This window comes from Pinus tabuliformis, chromosome 7 (assembly GCF_031772625.1).
Source record: "Pinus tabuliformis cultivar Carrire ecotype Pingquan chromosome 7, CPIR1, whole genome shotgun sequence".
Taxonomy (NCBI): Eukaryota; Viridiplantae; Streptophyta; class Pinopsida; order Pinales; family Pinaceae; genus Pinus; species Pinus tabuliformis.
In genome coordinates this window covers 300,965,505-300,987,374 of record NC_142293.1, presented here as the reverse complement: position 1 = coordinate 300,987,374, position 21,870 = coordinate 300,965,505, and the positions used below count along the sequence as shown (strand labels likewise).

Sequence of the window (21,870 nt, the reverse complement as noted above, 5' to 3'; positions counted from 1 at the left end):
TGGGCCGAGGCGATGCCTACATTATCTAATGATGGTAAGACAACGACTCAATTTTTATTCAATCATGTAATTTCTCGATTCGGAGTCCCTCAGGCTATTGTCACTGATCATGGTTCTCATTTCCGTGGTCATATGATGACTGAGTTAACAACCCAGCTAGGCTTGCATCATGATAGTTCGATGCCATATTATCCTCAGGCCAATGGCCAAGTAGAAGCCATCAACAAGGTCTTGGTCACGATGCTTCAGCGTACCATTGGCATGCACAAGTCTAACTGGCATTTGATGTTGTTTTCTACCTTATGGGCCTACCGTACTTCCGTGAAGGATGCCACTGAATTCACTTCATTTCAACTTGTTTACAATCTAGAGGCTACCCTTCGGATTGAATGCAAGGTCCCTTCTCTTAAATTAGCTGTTAAATTGCTCCCTAATACTACTCTGGTAGAAGAACGTCTTCTTTACCTAGAGTGGCTAGACGAGACCCATCGACTAGCCTCTTTAGTCATTGAAGCACAGAAGAAGAGAGTCAAAACTCACTTTGATCAAACTGTTACCCCTTGTTCTTTCATTGAAGGAGACTTAGTCCTGCTCTACGATCAAGCAAATGAAAAGCTGGGGGCAGGCAAATTCGAGCCTATGTGGCATGGGCCTTATGTTGTGAAATGCGTTTTGCAAAAAGGAGCTTATGAGCTGATTGATTATGAAGGGAACCCTCTAAATAAGACCTAGAATGGGCTTTATCTCAAAAAGTATTATGCATGAAATTTGTGCATGTGTTGTGTACATACGTGTGTTTTCAGTGTGTGTGCAAGTGTGGCTTGGTGTGTAGGCGTTATCACCACTTATTGTGTCTTTTTACTTCTTGTGCAGATGTTTGGTGCACCTTACATTGGTTTCGCTGATGGTGCCAACCATAGTACTCGGAACCTTTCCTCCGCGGCATGGGTGATCTACGATCCTCACGGTGAGTTAGTAGACCTTCAAGGTGTTTTTTTAGGTTGTACCACAAATAATGTCGTTGAATATAGCGCTGTCATTGAACTATTGACCGAGGCTGTTAACCTCGATATTCGTGCGTTGGTTGTGAATCTGGATTCTCAACTTGTTGTTCTCCAACTTAATGGGTGTTATTCCGTCAGAAATCCTCAAATTTTAAGGTTGTATTTGTGTGTTAGATTATTGGAAAGAAATTTTGATTTTATCACATATCAACACATTCCAAGAAGATTAAACACATTAACTGATGCATTGGCAAATCATGTATTAGACAGACATTTACGCAATTTATAATCAAAACATTGTATGCAAGCATTTAGACACAGTAATAAACCATATATATATATATATATATATATATATATATATATATATATATATATATATATATATATATATATATATATATATATATATAATATATATATATATATATATATATATATATATATATATATATATATATATATATATATATATATATAATATATATATATATATATATATATATATATATATATATATATATATATATATATATATATATATATATATATATATATATATATATCGTGTGGCGCACCGAGGCACTCAAAAATAATGTGTATGTAAAAAAATAGAGTATGTGTTCATGATCCATCCAAGACACATGTCTCTCAAAAATAGCAGAAAAAGAAACCTAGGCATCTACTGCGGTGGGTTCTGCTCCCTATAGCAGACCACCGCCCACACTACTCATCTCAGGAGTCTGTGGATCCTAGGTGTTACACCAACAGTATGTCTCTGGTACTCTTGCGGGACCTCCTCGACCCCCATGTAATCTAGGATCCCCTCGGTCAGGCCCTCGAGGTTCTGGGCAATCTCCTCCTCTGCATCACCGCCTGGGCATGGCAGAGCTAGCTCTCTATTGTCCTCCCTCCGTGCTATAGGAGCAAGACCCACGGGCCTCTCAGGTCCCACATCTGCAAATAAAATGAACATGATGATTAAGACATATACATTTAAAAATTCAAAAACATTATAAAAAACAAAAACACATAAACAGTGTGGTGATTAACCAAGTGTGTTACCTCTCTCGTCCCATTGCTCGCCAGGTGGGAGCAGCATGTTAGGGTCTCCTCGGAAGTCTGTGCCTGCATAGGGCCAATCCTCAATGATAACCTTCTGCTGATCCAACCACTCCCGGAAGAGTACTCCCCATGAGACTGGTCGTCTGCCACCTCCTCGTGGCATCACATGTGCCCATCTGGTGATGCGAGTCTCTCACGGTCCTGGCACGTACAGGTCCATGTCCTGCAGCTGAAGTGATGGTACCCGCTCCAGCATGAGCGGTATTAGGATGGACCCATATCCAAACTGTTTGGTCTCTCTACGCCGACATTTAGTCAGTTGTCTCTTCATGTTCAGAGACACTGCCTCAGCCCAGTCATACATGGTCAGGTTAAGGCAATCTAGAGCCAACCGCAGTTGGGTCTTAGTTGCCTCATGCTATGCCTGAGAGCCTACTGCTCTCTTAATCATGAACAGTATGACATGAAGTGTCAAATCCTCCACCGTTGGGATCTGCAGTTTCCCACTGGTGGCTGATTTGTGTGCCCTCGGACACACTCATGCAATCAGCATATCAAGGGTCTCTCTGGCAACCCGCATACCCTCCATGTGAGGTTTCTCACCTCGACGAGATAAGCCTGTCAAGAAATATATGTCGGTCGCATCGAACTCAATATCCTGACCCCGAATAACAAACTTTCCCTCCATCGGGTTCCACGAGCGAATCAGGAACTCAAGCAAGTCTAGCTGTGCCTGAAGGAGTGGTGTAAGGAAAAATTTCAGTAGCCCGCAGTTTCGCAGGTCTCTTCTGCATTGAGGATCATTGAATGCTCTTTCGTCATCCGTGTCATGAGTTCGCTTTTACCACACAAACACCATTCTCACACCCTGCACAAACCAATAACATTAATTAGAATTGTTTTGATTGGCCAAAATAATGCGAAATATTAAAATTCATATTTTATGGCGTCGTCGCAGCTGTTTTTAAAACAATGGCGACGACTCGATGTCATAGTTCATTTTTTGTCAGATCGTCGCAGCAGAACATCTGTTTCTAGCGACGATTTTGATGGTGGTATATGCAAAAATCCTCGATCGTCGCTAACTCGTGAGGGATTTCCGCGATGACCGAGGCACGAATATGAAACAAAAAATTCGCCAAAAACCACCTAAAACGCATGAAATTTGACTTCAAAACAATCAAAATGCAGAGAAGGGATTGATGTACTTACTTGGTAAAGATCTCGCGCAAAATGGTCGACCACAGGTGACGGAATTGAACTCCAGAAATCTCACAGGTATGTAGTTGAAAAATTACCGAAGGGTAAAAGCTCAAAATGCAATGTAAAAATGATTTACCATAAGCCTTTATATAGCTATTTTTCCAAATTTTAGGGTTTTAAACTATAGGGCTTGGGTTTTGCAACATGTTTTGGGGTTTTACCTATGGTTTTAGGGTTGTTGACCTAATTTTTCAAATTTATAGTACATTTTTGTCGAATGGATCTTATACTTTGGTTTTTCTGTGCAGAAACAGGGGCGATGGATACGTTTAATGATTGATACATGCTTGGTCCATATTGTGAAATTTTCTACAAGTCTTCTTTAAGCCCTTTTCTGACTTATAAAAGATGAAAAGATTGCCGAGTTTTCCTTTTTAACTCGTTAAACGGAATAAAAAGGCGGTCCACTTTCAGCTCTTTTCCAACCATATAAACGTGAAAAGATCGCCGGACTTTTGTCGTTTCAAGTTCAATTTTGGTTATGAAACGACGTGTCTTCGATCGCTTTTTTACTTTTTCGGATTGAGACCACTAATTACGAAAAGTACTCCTTGATCATAATGATCAAGCAGTTCTCTCGAGTATTGTTTTCTACTTTTTCGCCCTCGAAGGACACAAATTTACTAAAAAGGACCCCCCTGGAGTTTTCTTTTCTGTCAAGCCAGACAATAACTCCATAAGGCAAAAAATGATTCGTGTATTATTCCATCAGGTAGGTCTTCATTATATAGATGAGGGAGAGACTGTTCAGTTCATCTCCCGATGACTGTTCATATTTCGTATTTATTTATTTACATATATTCACCAAATCACAAGAATTAGGTGTCAACATTCCGCCCCTTAATCTGAAGGGATGTTGGTGAGTCCAAGCATCATTCTGAATCGTTCAAGCTTTTCTCTTCGAAGCGCTTTGGTGAAGATGTCTGCAATTTTCTCATTTGTGGAACAATGACGGAGATGGATTGTTTTGGCCTCAACATGATGTCGAATCAGATGATATTTAGTATTGATGTGCTTCGTTCGATCATGGAACTTTGGGTTCTTGGCCAACTTTATTGCAGAGGTATTGTCAATCATGAGTGGAGTTGATTGTACTTGTTTTACCTGCAAATCTTCAAGAATTTTCCTGAGCCACACAATTTCTTTTGTTGCTTCAACTGCTGCCACGTATTCTGCTTCTGTTGTGGAATCTGCTGGAACTGATTGTTTGCGTGATCTCCAGGATACGGCTCTTGATCCAAGACTCATAGAATATCCTGAAGTAGATAACCCAGTTTCTTTGTCTCCCTCGAAGTCTGAATCAGAGTATCTAATCAAGCTAAAGTCGTCCACCTGTGTATACTTAATTCCAAAGTCTTAAGTTCCCTTCAAGTACCTTAGAACTCTTTTTGCAGCAGACCAATGTCCCTCACAAGGCTTTTGCATAAACCTGGAGAGGATTCCAACAACAAACAAAATGTCTGGTCTGATAGTAGTTAGGTAGTTGAAACTTCCTATAAGCTGTCTATACTTTGTTGCATCCTCAAATTCTTTTCCGTAAATAGATGTGAGCCTTAAGTTTTGTTCCATTGGAGTAGTCAGAGGATTGCATTATGTCATGCCAAACCTGTTCAACAGATCTGCAATGTATTTCTTTTGAGAAAGAAATATGGACTTCGGATGTTGGGTTACTTCAATGCCAAGATAGCCCAAATCAGTGAACATAGCCCAAATCAGTCATTTCAAAACTTTTCCCCAATTCCTTCTTTATGGATGCAATGTAGCTTTCATTGTTCCCTATCATCAAAATATCATCTACATATACCACAAGATATACAACTGTTTTGCCAACTTTCTTGACAAATAAAGTTGCATCATCAAGATCATAATGTTTGAAATTGAGTTTCAGAAGATGCTCAGTTAGTTTTTCATACCAGGCTCGCGGTGCTTGTTTGAGGCCATACAAGGACTTCACTAGTTTCCATACTTTATGTTCATGTCCTTTCACAGCAAATCCTTCAGGCTGGGACATAAAAACATTCTCTTTTAGATCTCCATTTAAGAAAGCAGTTTTTACATCCATTTGGTGGACTTTCCAACCGTTCTGAGCTGCTAGTGCAAAGAGTGTCCAGATGGTAGCCCATTTTGTTGTGGGGGAAAAAGTCTCCTCATAATCGACCCCTTCCTTCTGTGCAAAACCTTTTTCCAGAAGCCTAGCTTTGCGCTTGTTAAGTGAGCCATCAGCTTTATACTTGTTCTTGTAGACCCACTTGCAACCAATTGGTTTGGTTCCTAATGGAGGATCAACCAGCTTCCAAGTGTTGTTCTTTATGAGGGCATCATACTCCTTTTGCATTGCTTCTTTCCATTCATCATAAGAAGCAGCTTCTTTGAAGGAAGTTGGTTCAAAATCTGTAGACAAGTTCAATTCACAATCATAAGAAACATCCATATCAATAGGTGAATTAGAGTCATCCACATCACCTTCATTTTGCTGATTTGAATTTCTAGTTCCTGTCTTTCCAACCTCATCAGGATGAACACTTTCAAATGTCGTTGTCAGCCACTTTGGGGGACCTTTTTTAGATGGTCCAGGCTGCTCCATTGATTGAGTTGGGATTGAATCAAGATTGAGTCTCCCAATTCTATCAATCACATCACTTAATGCATCATCCGTTGTTGGAGTTTCATGTGGGGGAGAGTGTTCTTCAAAAGAAGATTCCACATGTTGATCTAGTATAGGAATACCCCCTTCAAGATGTGGAATCTGATTATCAAATTCTTGAAATGATTTTTCTTTTGTGATTCTAGCTAAGCGATCAAGTTACTGCTCAACAACATTGTCAGTTTTGGATGATTCAAGAAAAATTACATCTCTAGATACATCAAACTTCTTATTTACTTCATCATAGAGGCGGTATGCTTTGGAGGTGTTTGAATACCCCAGAAAGATACACTTTCGACTTCTAGCACCAAGTTTGTTTCTATGTACCTTTGGTATCAAGGCATGATAGGTGGAACCAAAAACCCTGAGATGCTTTACCGAAGGAACATGTCCATACCACATTTCATATGGGGTCATGTTTCTTATAGCATTATATGGCCATCTATTCTTTATATATGCAGCACATAGAACAACATCAGCCCAAAACATTATCTTTACATTTTTGAAGAAGAGCATGGATCGTACCATATTTAAGATTGTCCTATTCATTCTTTTAGCTACACCATTCTGTTGGGGATTATAAGGCATAGTTGTTTGATGTTTGATCCCATGTTGGCGAAGATAGTTTTCAAATTCATTTGATGTGTATTCTTTTCCATTATCAGTGAGAATAGACCCAATATGAGATTGTGCATGATCATTTTCAATCCATTTATGAAAATTCTTGAATGTTTGAAAAGCATCAGATTTGTTCTTCAATAAATAAACCCAACACACTCTAGTGTAGTCATCAATAAATGTCATGATATATTTATTTCCATTTGCAGAAGGAACAGGCATTGGACCACATAAATCTGAATGAATGAGTTCAATTTTTCTATGTGCTCTTGAATGTGAATCATGAAAAGACTGTTTTCTATGCTTTCCTAGAATGCAAGAATCACATTGCTTAAGTTTCCTAGGAATTATAGGCAAACCAGCAACACCATTTTTCTTCAATAAGCGGAGACTGTCATAGTTCAAATGTCCAAATCTAGCATGCCATAATAAACTTGATGGAAGTGTACCTTCTTCATGATGAGAATTGTATGAGAAATGTTGTGTATGAGCAGAGGTTCCTTGCAGCTTGAGAAGCCTTTCTTCTTCTATTCCCCTCATGACAAGTGAGTGGTTAGATACTTTTCTTACCTCTAGCTTGCCATCAAACATATGAATAGAGTGACCTTGCTAGCAGATGTGGACCAAGGACAAGTAGTTTCTCTTGAGCTGTGGGAGATATAGAACATGATGCAGAAGAAAGTTTGGAAGACCAAGCAGTTTAAGCCTGATTGTGCCAAGCCCTGATGGCTTGATTTTTGATTGGTCTGCAAAGTATGCTGCTCCATCAACATTATCAGTGAAATCTTCAAAAAAATCTTTTCTATGAGTCATGTGGCAGGTTGCTCCTGAATCAAGAAACTAATTATTTTTCCAAGAAGCAAGTGAAGCATTAAATAAATCTTCATTTACTCCAATGTTACATTGTGCCACAACATAGTGAGCAGATTTAGGTGCTTTACCTTTGTCTGTGTCATCAGTTTTACCTTTTTGTTGGTTTCTTTTCTGCTCAATTTTGTCCCATGGTAGCTTGCATGTAGAGGCATCATGTGATCCATTTTTTTTATAGGGTATGCAGTGCAAATCTGCCTTTTCTCCTTGAGATTGTCTGCCCCCCCCTGGCTCTGAAATATCTTCCTTTTCCTCTTCGACCACCTCTTCCTCTTGTAGAATCTTGAGTAGGATGATTTTCTTTATGAGCAAGGCACACAACCTCTTCAGAAGATTCAAGGGCTGCCTTATTTCCAAAATCTTTCTCTCTTTCAACAAACTTTTTCACTTCAGAGTGAAAGGTTATATCTTGTAATGACTCAAGATAATTGGAGTAAGTAGGATAAAGTGCCTTGAGAAAAGCAATAAGAGGAATATCCAATTCAACCTTAGTGGGTTTGATATCATGCATTATAGACTTTACTTCAGATGCAAGAGCAAGAGGATCATTATTTTGCAGTTCAAGAGTGAAGAGTTTAATCATGAGTTGAACAACTTCAAGTGTAGAATGTGAGTCATAGAGTTCTTTAAGCTTTTGTAAGGTTTCAAAAGTAGTTGAATATGACGAAATATGGTGACTCACCTCTTCATTTACAAATGTTGCGATTAATGCATAAGCTTTGCTGTTCTTGTTTTCCCAAATGACGAGTTCTTTGTCTGAGGTAGGCTGTATTGGTTCATTGTCTTCGTCTCCGACACACACTCCTTTCCACAACTCATTGAAAATGAGGGTGTGTTTTATCATCCGGGACCATTCAGGATAGTTCTCCTTGCCAGTGAGAACTATTCCCACCATGGATATGATTGAATGCATTCTGTAAAAAAAACTTCTTCTGATAGAAAAAATACTTCTGCCAATATACAGTAAAATTGTACTTCTGGTGGTAATTTTTTTTTTTACATTTCAAAAGGGCATTTTCTCCATGTACAGTCTTTGTCTTTCATGAAAATATAAAACATAGATCAGCTATGCATTCTCAGAAAATTTTCAAATTTCATCCTCATCATTTTTCTGCAACGTTCTTGAATTGTTTTACATGAAAAGGCAACAGAAAAAGGTGGAAGATTGCAACTACCATATGGACCCTTTTAAAAATATTCAATGCACAATATATATCGAATATGTTTGGCTGCAATATATATCGAATACCATACAACATACCCACTTCACTCACAGAACGACCTTCAAGAAAGAAAGGAACACCAGCACACGACGACCATGTATAAAAGGATTGCAGCTATCATATGGCTTTCAAGGATTCATGTAGCATATCATTTAAAATTTCCCAGCATAACATTAATGTAGGATTCACATAGTGATTTGAACGAACCGTTCCATTTCAAAGAAGAAGCATTCCATCATACGCTGCTCTCTTCAGCACATACGAACCAAAGCAGGAGTTTTGACCAGCATTCATTCAATAAAATAAAATGATCTTCACCCCCACGACTATGCACGATTGTTATGGCAGCTTCAACTCATTACTCAGGGCAACAATCAACTTCATACATTTCAGAAATTTTCTTTCAAAGAATTAACACAGAGTTTCCAGAGTTTACAGGAGAAGGTTCATCGGACATCAATGGAAAAAGGTGGAAGATGCCATGACAGAGAAAAATGATAGAGAAATCGAAACCGTCTCAGCATTGGAACTAAAATTGGTTTTGGAATATTCAGCAGAGGAACCTGATAACCTGCGTGGAGCAGCATTCTGGTGACTGTGGCAGCAGCGTTCAGGTGACTGTGGCAGCAGCGTTCAGGTGACTGCGTGGAGCAGGCTACCAACATTTATGAACAGGCAGCGTTTTTGAATGGAGAGACAGCGCTTTGTATGGAAGGCTATTTTGAATGGAGAGCAGAGGAGCAGAGGAGCAGAATAGGGAGTTACAAAGGGCATAAAAGCTAAAAAAAGGAGCTGGCTCTGATACCATGTCAGGCCAGGCAGTAACTCCATAAGGAAAAAATGATTCATGTATTATTCCATCAGGTAGGTCTTCATTATATACATGAGGGAGAGACTGTTCAGTTCATCTCCCGATGACTGTTCATATTTCTTATTTATCTATTTACATATATTCACCCAATCACAAGGATTAGGTGTCAACATTTTCCGTGTCTTTTTCAAACTCTCTAAACATGAAAAAGACTCCGAGTTTTACCTATGTCGGACTTGTTAAACCCTGACGACATTGGACTCGTCATCATGACGAGACTCGAGCTTCTCCTCCCTAGGGCTTGTTAAACTATCACTAGGTTGGATTCGTACGAAGGTCGAACTTATATAACAAGAGTATGCTATCCCCTTCAAGCTTGTTTTTCAAAAATGATTGGGGTACTCGCCAGCAATGGTGGGGGAAAATTTGGGAGTCATCATTGGTTACCTACGGTAGCTAGTCACTCTTGAACATCGACACTTTTTCTCATCATCTGGTTGGGATATCCTCAGATTGTCATTGGCCTTCCAGGGTTTTGGGTTTCCATTTTTCCTCATTCCATCTGATCCATGTTGTCTCTGTCAAACCTCCGATCTCTTGGTACCAAAATGCTACTGCTTTCTAGAGTCGTGTTGCCGATATGTTCAAGAGTATAATCCTTTTGCAGTTCGCACCCTTACCTCCTCCTCTGATGCTCTGTTTCACCATTTACCACTTGTTCCTTATCTCGCATCGTTGATGGGGGAAACATTATGGCCTTCCTACGACGGATCACCTCCCATCGACACTAGTTCATTATCTAGGAGGTTGATCTAGAGATCCCTTTTGGTACCTTGGAGCTTGCATGCCTCAATGGCAAGTTCTTCGCACCTAACGACAAAATTTCATCATTGGTCTTCAATTGGGTGATTCCACGAGTGTTCGACTTCAGCACATTTTTCACACTTAGTGGATTGTACTGGCAGTACCTTGAGAACCATTAACATTATTGGTGGTCTCTCTCACGCTTGTTAACGGTTTCTATCATTGACCGGTAATCAAGCGATTTTTTATCATGCTCGACTCTAGCACATCTGTTCACATGCTATAATTTGTACTATGATCGGTTGGGTTTCAAGACCCCAGACTAAGATTACATATGTTCGGGTTGCGTGGATTGGTTCATGATTACATGCATGACTCTTTGATTGGATGGTTGTGACCATACCTGAGTCTTTATGGATGGTTGCGACCATACCTCTATCTTTATATATGGTCTTATTGACTGGGTGGTGTTGGGCCATTAATATGTCATTATTATTATCACTTTTGAACACCTATTCCACCCATTTCTACCATTCTTTATCGTTTCATTTATCATAATTTATCATATAATTCTATTTTATAATTATTTATGCTCTTATGGATAAATATTATTTCTTCTCCTTTATTTTTAATAAATTGATGATTATACATGTTTTTACCAATTATGGTTTATTAATAAATTTGTTCACCATTTTAGCCTCCAAGATATTTTCCAAATTGAAGATTTGATCATTAAATGTGACAACTCAGAAATTTGCTGGAATAAGAAGTCACAATTTGGTATTGAACGGTTCGGGAAAATGGAGAAGAATATGGAAAATCCGAAACATGGGTTTTGTCCAGAATGGACTAAATTAGTTTTTTAATGAGTAGTTTTCCCAAATTTGGCCCGTACTAAGAGAAATGGAAGGTTCTCTGAAGATGTTTTTCTCAGATTCGCTATTGTGGCCGTTTCCAAATTATCCCAGTTGCAATGCCAAATTCGACCTATTCCTGTTGAATGATTGATGGAAAGATATTTTAGATATGATATTGCTTATCAATTTGTTGAGACCAATCCAATTTTGTAATAGAAATCGTATTGTAATCATATCTGTTGTAACTTCTCTCTACTCTCTGTGTATTTAAATGAGAACAGTGATCAGAGAAGGGGATTCATGATTCATGATGGATGATTAGAGAGAGAATTAAATGGGTAAGTAGATTAGAGATAGGATAGGAGGAAAGGGGATGGATCTCTATTATTTCAAATTGTAATTCTGATTTACAGACTTGTGGTGCCAAGAGAACGCGATCATATTGTAATGTCACTCAAGTTCAATGATTAATATATAATTTGGAGGTTGCTGTTCATTCACCTTATCTAAAGTAGCCCAGCAGCATTCGCTGGTGGCTAAGGGCCCAGCCTTTGGTGGATTAAGCTGCTGCTCTGTATTATATCTTTCTGATTTCTACAAGTGTGGTTTGTTTAATGATTACCTTCTGCAATTGAATCGCGTTGCCATTTTCTTCCATCATAACAAGATTATTATTCATTACAACTTAAATTATTATGTTGTTCATTTTGGTTATAAAGCTTCACTGTTTACTTCAGCTTCTGCCGTGCATTACAGGTTGTTGCTTATTTAGTATTGCTGCTCATTTCTATTAATTTCGTAGTGTTGTTCATTTCCATTTAGTAATTTGTTCATTTGGCTTTGCGGTTCATTTACATTTAGCGTTGCTATTCATCTTCAATAATTTAGTATTACTATTCCTTTCCATTAATATTTCATTTCTGTAAGATAAGCTTTGCTGTTCAATTCATTTCCGCTAAAGTTAAGCTTTGCTGTTCAGTTTTTCAATAGACTTAGTTGCTGTTCTTTTCTACAAGGATTTGATTTCATCTTTTAATTGATATTGCAGCAAGTGTGTTTTAGTGAGCATTTCCAATTAATTGCCATTTCCAGTTAGTTTCTTTAGTGTGGATTGAAAGATCAACAACTGCAAAGGAATTGAATACCGTTGTCTAAGTTCTCAGATTTGAGATCTTGCCTATTATTGATTTTCATTTGCATCAGTTTACAGGGGAGAGACTTATCATTACTGAGTCCTCGACTGATGATTGTTTGAGTAAATGATCTAGTTATAGAACATTTCAATTTCTTGTTGTTCCGATTAGATTTTGTTTCCAGCGTTCATTTATTTTTGCATTTTAAGCACTATACTGCAAAACATTACTCTTGAGCAAGTGACCGCCTCAAACTGAGTACACTCTTGAAATAAAAAATTGTGCCCGGGTTGACAATTAATGTGAAGATAATTAGGAGTTAAAAAGAAACCTTTTATCACTCAACAGGTGGCTACATCCATACCACGGACCAAACTTCATATGTTTTTTGGCTGGCTGCGCCCATGCCTAGAATATATGTATTTCACTATCAGAAATGCCAGTTGTACTTGCACCTGTAGGTTCTTCGTGGTGGTGTTCCAATTCGGTTATGATTTCATAAAGCATCTCACCCCTCCCACTCTCTTGGGCTTCATGCGTTAGGGGGCATCTGTTACACAGTAATTTGTGACTAACTTCATCATGGTCCCTCTACTATGTCATACATTGGATAACACATGTCCATATCTTCCCACTCATGCAAGAAGATTAAGCAAGTGCTCTATAATGCTGAAGATTGACCCTGTTTGACTAAGTTTCTGCATCATCGCTAGTAAACCCTTAAAATATGCAATGGTTCCCTATCATGAACTATATCGCTGCGACATCATTGCAGGGGTACACCTATTTCCTGTGACAGTCGAATTTTAGGGCTCGGCGCAAGTCTTCCAGATTCTTATTGCGACGGTTGGTCTGAATGCATTTCTCCCTTGCGATGTCGTCGCTAAGCATATTTAATGATCTGTGACGAGCTAGATTAGGCAAATGAGTTTAAATAGTCGGCCTTCTGGGTGATTCTGTTATATACCTAGGGGGGATAATATGGGGTACCAAGGGAGGTACCCAAGGTAATAATGTAATAATGGGATGGGACCACAGGTAGTTAATAATAATGTAATGGGCCCATGGTATTAGTTGATGGTATGAGGGAACCATGGTAATGACCCATGGTATTGTATGTATGAGGCCTATATAGAGGCTAGATACTCCAAGTCAAAGAATATAGTGAAGGATTATTGTATGAACAGGCATATGGCTTGTGGAGTGTTCTCCTTCCTTAAGGAGTGAATGTATGGTGTTACCCTACCTTAAGGGTTTGATAATAAAGAATCATTTCTATCTATTTCTATCTTGTTATTCTTGGGTTATTTCTATTATCATCATATGTTTTGGGTTAGATCTATAACAAGTGGTATCAAAGCTACAACAAGTGGTATCAGAGCTATATTTTTGGATTAGATCCACAACAAGTGGTATCAGAGCTATTTCATATCAGATCTACAACAAGTGGTATCAGAGCTACAACAAGTGGTATCAGAGCTATATTTTTGGATTAGATCCACAACAGATTCTAGAGCTAGTCGTTGGGTCAGATTGGTTCGCCTTTCCTCCTCTGGGATGGTAGTTTCGCCTTTTATGAAACCTCCCTTGAGGATAAGCTTCCTCTCCCCCATTTCATGGAGGCTCCTCCTCCTATAAAAGCTCTCACCATTGCTATGATCAGCTAGTTCTTAGTTCCTAGTTATTGGATTGCTAGTTGGGTTGAAGCAGATTAGATAGCTTTGTTGTGAGTTTGACAAGTGTGGAATTACTGATAGTTTGGTAAGAGGTTGTGGAGTGCCTTAGCCTTGCATTAGAGCTTATGAGTGAGAGAGAGATATCATCTATGTGGGAGACTCATTCTTGAGAGTGAATGCTTGAAGAAACATACCGGCTAGACCCTTCGAGAAGGCTTACGACGTCAAGACTTGGTTGTAAGCTTTGCTCTTGATTCATTTTAATACAATCAATGATGATTTCCTATATCTTATGCACAATTTACTTGATAGCTTATGATTTCTTGACTTTATAAGTAAATAGATCATTGTTGTTCTCGGTTACATGTTCTGTTGTTCTCTTGTGCTGTTTCAGGTTGATTGCTCATTAAGGAGAAGGAAACAATAGCTGGAGCGGCACAACAAAAGCTTCATTGAACACCGGTTTTGAGGTAGGCCTCCAATGATGACTATTTAAGGAAATCAATCGTTGTTTTGTTTTTGTTGTGACTAGACCCACTCTAGGGCTAGAGGGGTTGCCTCTATCTATAGAGGGAACACTTTCCTACTTCACAAGGCTACTGCTAAGGCAACTGCTGACAAAGAGCAGGTGGCCAAGGAGACCACAATAGAAGTTGAGGAGTCTACTTCTCAGCACATCGAGGACTAGGAGGAGTCAGATGTTGAAGGAGGCGGGGGCGCGGAGCAGGGCACCCCCTTCGTAGTAAAAAAGTGACCAAAGCAGACAACTTATGGCCCAAAGAAGAAGAAAAAGTCTACCAGATTATCCCAGGTGGATCCTCTAGTGCTCACTGAGGGGGACTTAGACGAGATTGGAGATAAGGTTCATGACACGACCACAAAACTGTGGATGCAGTTCGAGCAGCAGTATTAATAGGCTCTGGGAAATGTGCAGAAGGATCTATGCTATTTGCAGATCCAGACAAGGTGACTACAAGCGAGACTTGGAAAGGTGAGCGGGATTCAGGTGAGCCTGCAACAAGTAAGCGTGACTATGCTAGATACAAATCAGACTCTGGATCTCAGAGTCATTAAATTTCCGGACAGGGCCCTGCGTGCCCAATAAGAGGAAGAAAACAACCAACTGTCACAGATCGAGGATTTAGGTGTCAATATCATGGGCACTCCCTATCCAAACCCTCCATGAATTGCATCAAGGCATATCTGAAGAACTGAGGATTAGGGAGAATCACGCATTGATGGTGATCACTGAAGTCAAAACCAACAACCAACAGATCTTCGCAGAAAAGATGCAAGCGCTGAAGGAGAAAGAAGAAATGGCCACGCGCAACCAACACCTGTAAGCAACAATTAAATATGAATCTAATGCACTATCGGAGCTCAACATTCGAGTAGAAGTAGAATCAACAAAAAAGATACAGAAGCTGGTTGTAGTGGTCAGAGAATCAAAGGATGAAATTGACCGAGTCCGATTTGAACTCCAACTGCATATTTCAGAGCTGTAGTAGAAGTTGCAGCCAACCACTCCGCCAGAGGTCTAGGAGTAGCGATCAAGGAAGGGATAGCCACATTAGATTGAATATTCAAGGACTACACCAAATTATTTGAGAAGGCCATGGAGCTTTGGACATCTCTGCAGGAGGACCCCACTCTGCAGAATATCGACACAGACCTTAGGGAAAAACAACAACAATTTGACAATATAAGGTTGACTGCGTGCACTTTGGTGCTAGTACAACAGTTTGCTCCACTATAGGAAGGAAAGCAACTGCAAATGGAAATTGAAACGCTGCGATGGAAAGAGGCCATCCTAAGGGCTAGAACACAACCTTAGACGGAGGAAGCCAGGCAACTCACTCTGTTAGTTCAGAATAAGTTAAAGGGCATCCAATAGACACAAAGGAAAATGGGCCTCGCGATGGAAGGCCCTACTACAAAGAAGTTCAGTGAGAAAGTACAACATGCAACTATGCATGGAACATCTAATTTGTAGGTTCTGAAGATGGAGTTCCGTGAACTCCAGGACAAGATTGCAGAGCCAACTAAGTGACTCGAGGACGAGTCACCAAATTATGTTGGGGGCTTGGTGGGGAAGGGTTCCTGGGGTAAATTTTGGTAAATTTTGTAATTTCTTTTTGTAAAGATGTAAAGTCTCCGCGAAATGTCGAAGCGGAGTGCGAAGATAGTCATAGTCAAAGCGGATTTAGTACCTTAGGTGGATAAGTGATAGGAAGGTTTTGAGACTCGCCCATAGTCCGTGGACCATTGTATTTTAAAAGAAAAGCTATAAATAGAAGAGTCATAGCGAGTCTAAGAGAGATTGTTTTTTAATAAAAATATTTGTAAGGGAAAGTAAGCTAATGCAGGAAATGTCTATTTCTTGTACTTAGGCAAAGGGGAAGGCTCCTGTAACTGAGTGTATGAAGACCTTGGTAAGTCCACAGGCTGAGTGCGCGGGCCCCTGTAGCTAAGTGCGTAGGGAAAAGAAGTCTGTACTTGAATGATCATATCTAATAAAGACAGTTTTGAGCCAATTCTTGTGCATCTGTGTATTATTTCTTACTTCTGCAAGTTTCTGCATTTTCACTCTATGTTGCAATTTATATGAATTAATGTGTATCTGGTGCACGAAAATAATAGATCAATACTATTTATGCATGTTATGAATGATTAAAGGCCTTCGTGAAGATCTGGAAGTTGTTTAAGTAAATTAATATAATTATCTGTTTCAGAAGGATTAAGGTTTGCGAAGATAGAAATAATTCCTAAGAACCACATGAACCGATCACATAGGCCTTTGGATGTAGCAAATCGGCTTTGACATCCCCCAACACTGCTTCAGGTGAGAAACAACCTGCTCTACGTAGGTTGTTTCTGAAAGGGCCAACAGTTAGGGTTTTTTTGGTTGGCACATATAACGTTGAATCTGGGTCAAGCCCCATCAAGCCCCATCAAGCCAACACAGAGTGCTGGAATAAAGGAATGGATTGAAGAAGAGTAGAAAGAATAATTCAAATTAGGCATTTAAGAATTTGAATTTAAAATACTACAGAAAGAATAATGCAAGACTAAGAAAATTTGAATGGGATTCCTGGATGTGGAGAGCTTCATTAAGGGCTTCAATATTAATTTTCCTGAGTAAAATTAAGTAAATTCATTAAAAACAAAACTAAAGCACCAATTGTATCTTACATTGTCCAAGAGAAGAAAGGACACATATAAATGTTGAAACATAAGAGAAAAACAATAACTACAACTTCCCAATACTCGAATAACACTACAATATATATTTAAATTTCAAAGAGAATTTTTGTTTACAATGCCAATCATAGGTCACTGTGCCCTTCTGAACCCCTCTAATGTCTCACTGTTGGTATTTTATTCTGGCTGCTGGCCATAACTGTCTCACTATTATAATCAGTTTGAAAACTATTTCTCGTTACAATTACGAAAACTGTTTCCTTTTAAAAGATGTACCGTATAATAACCCCTTTATAAATGTTTACAAACATCTTTGCGGGGCCACTTTTAAAATAAAAAGAATATGCTAATTTAATAACAATACAATTGGAGGTTTCCATGATTAGCACATAAGTTAAATGATGTATAGGCATCGGCTCCAGGTTTTGTGTTTATAGTTATCGGCATAAACTATGTACGGTGTTTTGGAAACCATAAACCACCCATGGTAGCACCCTTAGCAGTTTCCAGAATGAAGGGAAGATGATGACGTAACAAACCCTAGCCGTCGATCTCTTCGATGGGTAGTGTAATAAATCTGCCTTGTCGGAGCACCCACTGCCTTAAGCCTCGTGCATTTTATCCTCCCGAGAGTCCATCGATTTAGAGCTCAAGGATTTTGGAACTTTAATAGCATTGGTACTCGTAAGATTCATACTCCATTGACTCATTGTGCACAAAATTTGTACTGACAATCTCTTCTGAAAATGAAACGAAACCATCGTTGATAGCATAACTCATATTGTCTCCACTGTACTTTATCAGCGTATGGTAAAATATATTTAAATACATCAACACATTGTTCCTTTGTTTGATAGTCTCCAAGACTCGTGTTTCTGGGAACAACTAGATCATCTTCGTTTGATGTGTCTAAACCACTTTTGAGATTCAAACCATACAAGCAGAAGAAACTCTAATCCAATGCATTATCAATACCCAAATATACCTTCTTCCTTTCAACATCACCAAGATTATCTCCACCATCCCCCAGTCCAGTGTTTATCATTTTGTGCGACATTTTACAAGTATCAGAACCTTTCACCCTTTCATCAATACTCTCAGCATTTCCAACTTTTGTTCCAAAAGCACATGCAATAGTTTTCTCCGTGCTAAAATTGCTCCCAACAGAATTATTTTCCTCTTCTATCAAAATGAAATCATGATCATCAAAACATTGGTTTCTAGTTGATGCCTTGGGAAACTTACTGTTAATATGGGAATTCTCAGTTTTATGATTTGTTCTTTGCTTTACAAAATTTGGGAAATTTGCATAATTAAGACTTGTTTTCAGTTTTATCTCCAATGCCAAAATATGCTTGATAGATAATTTCATAAATGCCCCTTCATCGCCCTCACAATGTTTTCCAGCACAACAAAGCCCATGATCTGCAAGTAATTCATGCACTGTTACAAGTAGCTCAACCTGCTTTTTCACAGGGTCACTGAAGTCCAAATTTTGAAGTTTGCAAAAGACAACAACTACATCAACAAAACAACTACTTTCTATTTGTTCGTTAGGATCCACAACTGCTAAACCAGAGCACTTCAGAGAAGGAAGTCCTCTGATGACATGACACATAATAATCAAGAGAAAACATTGCCAAGTAATGTGGTAGGGATATCAAAAGATGTCTGAGTCTCACTCTCTTCAATCTCTTCTCTTATACGAGATGCACATCTAGATATTGACTTCACTTCATCAATGGTCATTTTGTTCAAATGACCATTCCTAGATTCTTCCCGCTCCAATTCAAATGTAAGGTTGCAATCATCAAGTGTTGAGGCCTTCTCCATCACATTTCCTGGTGCTGGTATTTCTACAATCCCAGCAGCAAGACAAAAAATTTCTAATCTTTGCTTATGGAATTTCAACACTCCCGCAAGGTCCTTTGGAATAGTTTTTTCACATGCCAAGATTAGCATATCCAAAGCAGTCAACTAAATTGAAGAATCCACAACACAAACCTTGTTTGCACCCCGTGTTTGAACAAATAATTTTTTATTGTTGGAGAGTATAACTGGAGAAAGCAACTTGATCAATTTTGAATATTTCCCACTATTAAGCATCTTAGAAGATGACCCCTTAACCAATGTTTAAACTTCCAATAACTGAAGTTCATGCCTAACTCTTTCCAATGAGATTTCCTTATCAACCCTGCAATAAAGAAGCATAACGGTGCCTCCATTACTATTTGCATGCTGGTTACTATTTAGGAGAGAAAAGCACCTCTGAAACTCTTTACAAAAGGTCCACAAGTGGCCACATAACCAATGGTGACGAACCCAAAAGGACCAGTCAAGCGTTAAGTCATAATCACTTAATCCTAACTTCTGACCTACTTTTTTCAAATTCAGTGCACTTATTATCTGTCTCTATTAAAATGTATGATACCATAATGGCTGCTGAAAATGAATTGCATGACTCAACCATGTTCTTAGAATCTAGCCTGTCTTGAAACTCTAAACCTATCTTAGGAAAATATATCAACTGAGAGGACTCCTCTGCTATAACATCATTTTTAACGCTTACAAAATTGTAAATAGGCATACCCATAGCAACTGAGTCCACTACTTTACAAAGATGATATGTTGATTCATTAATGAGATCAGTACTTTTGGATTCTTCAGTACAAGATGTTGCAAGACCAGAATAAAGTTTTGCTAGAAAAAGACTACTATAAGAAGTTTTATCTTTATTCCATTGCCTTGTTAATTTATCAATCTCGATTAATCCATAAAAGCTATCCTAATAGCATAAATTTCTCACTGATACCTTTTCTAGAAGCAATTCTCTTATATGGTAAACACTGATTACTAGTATTTTCTACAAGGAATTTCATCATATTTGAATCACCAAAATCTATATGATTTGTACTTTTGCCTATCTTTTCTGAATTTATGATAGCAAAATTTTCAGCTTTATTAGAGCAATTTATTTGTATCACGTCACAAACAATATATGGATCCAACATCTTCCTTAAAAGTTCAACCCACTCCTTAACTTTGTCTATATCTCATTCTTCTCTCTCACATTTATGACTCCTAAGTCGTGTACTACCACTTTCTTGGGAGGTTCTTCATCTTTTGAAACATCCCTTTCTTTAATAGTATAGGCCATCTCATTGTTGTTTACAATAAAGGGCCCGTCTCTGTAGATTCAAACTGTGCCTATCCCTTTGTCTATACAAGGATCAACAAAATCTTCAGATACACATTCTAACGGTGCATCGGTTCCCATACTGTTGTTCCTTACACCCCCTGAAGAACATCGTTGCATGTCAAAGATGTGTGAATTTGAATTCCTCTTAGTTATCTCCATGTTTCTCACTAGAAATTTAACTTTACCATTTATCAACCATTTGTTATCACTACAACAGGCGACTCCCTCAAATTCATTCTTAGGCCCACTATTATTAGGCAACTTTGACTTTATAACATTTAATAATGCATCTATAAGTGCACCCCACGAAGCCTCTGGTAAGTGCAGTTCCACTTGCTCAATTTTTCTTTTCTTTGAACAATTTTCATTCTCTTCAACATCTGCAATTTTCCTCTTCTCAGGGAAACATAAACTAACGTGTTTTGGCTCTTGTTTATTAATGCCATGTATCTGAAATGGAACTGATGGTGACTCCCCAATCACATATTTAACAAGACAAGCACGTGAATGTGAAGGCCATTTTTTGAGGAGTAGTTTTGAAACTGAAAGGCAAACAACTTCATCTCCAATCACAATCAGCACCTCCAAGACCATCTCCATACAATTCCAGTTTTTAGGAATGCATTTGAGACATTGTTCAAAGGCCCTACGAGCTATATTCAATGAGCTTAAGGCACATGATAATGTTCCTAATTGATTCCAGACAACAACATCCTTTTCATCAATGACACGGAGTCAAAGAGAAAATGGGAGCAGTTGGCACGGACAAAATAAGCTCACAAATTTCGTTTGACACAAACATATCAGGAAGCTCTTTTGCACTTGCAAGTGGGAGAATATTTAAAAGCTCAAAATTTGTTTGAGCCTATTATACTAATGTCAGCAACTACTGCATCAAATTTCTTTAAGGCAACCTGTCGCACAAGCTCATTGTAATCGAGATTTGAACGTCCATTTCCAAAAGGTAGAAACGTGTGTGGAACAACGTAAGGTAATAGGTTCATTGCAACAACAAACACATCAATGCAGAAGTCCTTCATCATGTTGGTCCCTTCTATTATTTTCACAAACTCTTGAAATCCAACCTTTCTGGGTACACCTATGAAAAGGTGGACCGGATAATCCCGTAAAATTAGTTTGTAACAATACATTTCGTAATCGTGGGCGTCATCCAAAGGCCTTTGGTTTTGCTAGCTCTATTTTACTTCCACTTGCATTGGATATCTGAGGATAATATGTAAAAGAAATATTTCCACCCTCACTTAAGAAAGTATCAATGAAATGTGAAATAGTCCAGACAACAATAAAATCATGCTCCTCATTTGAAATTGGAACATGCCCACTTAAACCAATGAATTCTTGGAGTGATTTCATTGTATCATAATCGAGTATGGTAGTGTCCAAAGGAGATGATAGCCAACTTGTGGCTATCCAGACATAGTCACTGCTCAGGATTTCAATATACAATGCTTCAGAGAAAATATTCAAACCTGCATCAGGAT

At 38.6% G+C, this 21,870-nt stretch overlaps 1 pseudogene; it reads right to left on the bottom strand.

Annotated features, from left to right (window-relative positions):
* Nucleotides 1–18,121: 18,121 nt before the first annotated feature.
* LOC149247056 (calcineurin-binding protein 1-like) lies at nucleotides 18,122–21,103 on the bottom strand (annotated as a pseudogene).
* Between the last annotated feature and the right edge of the window lie 767 nt (nucleotides 21,104–21,870).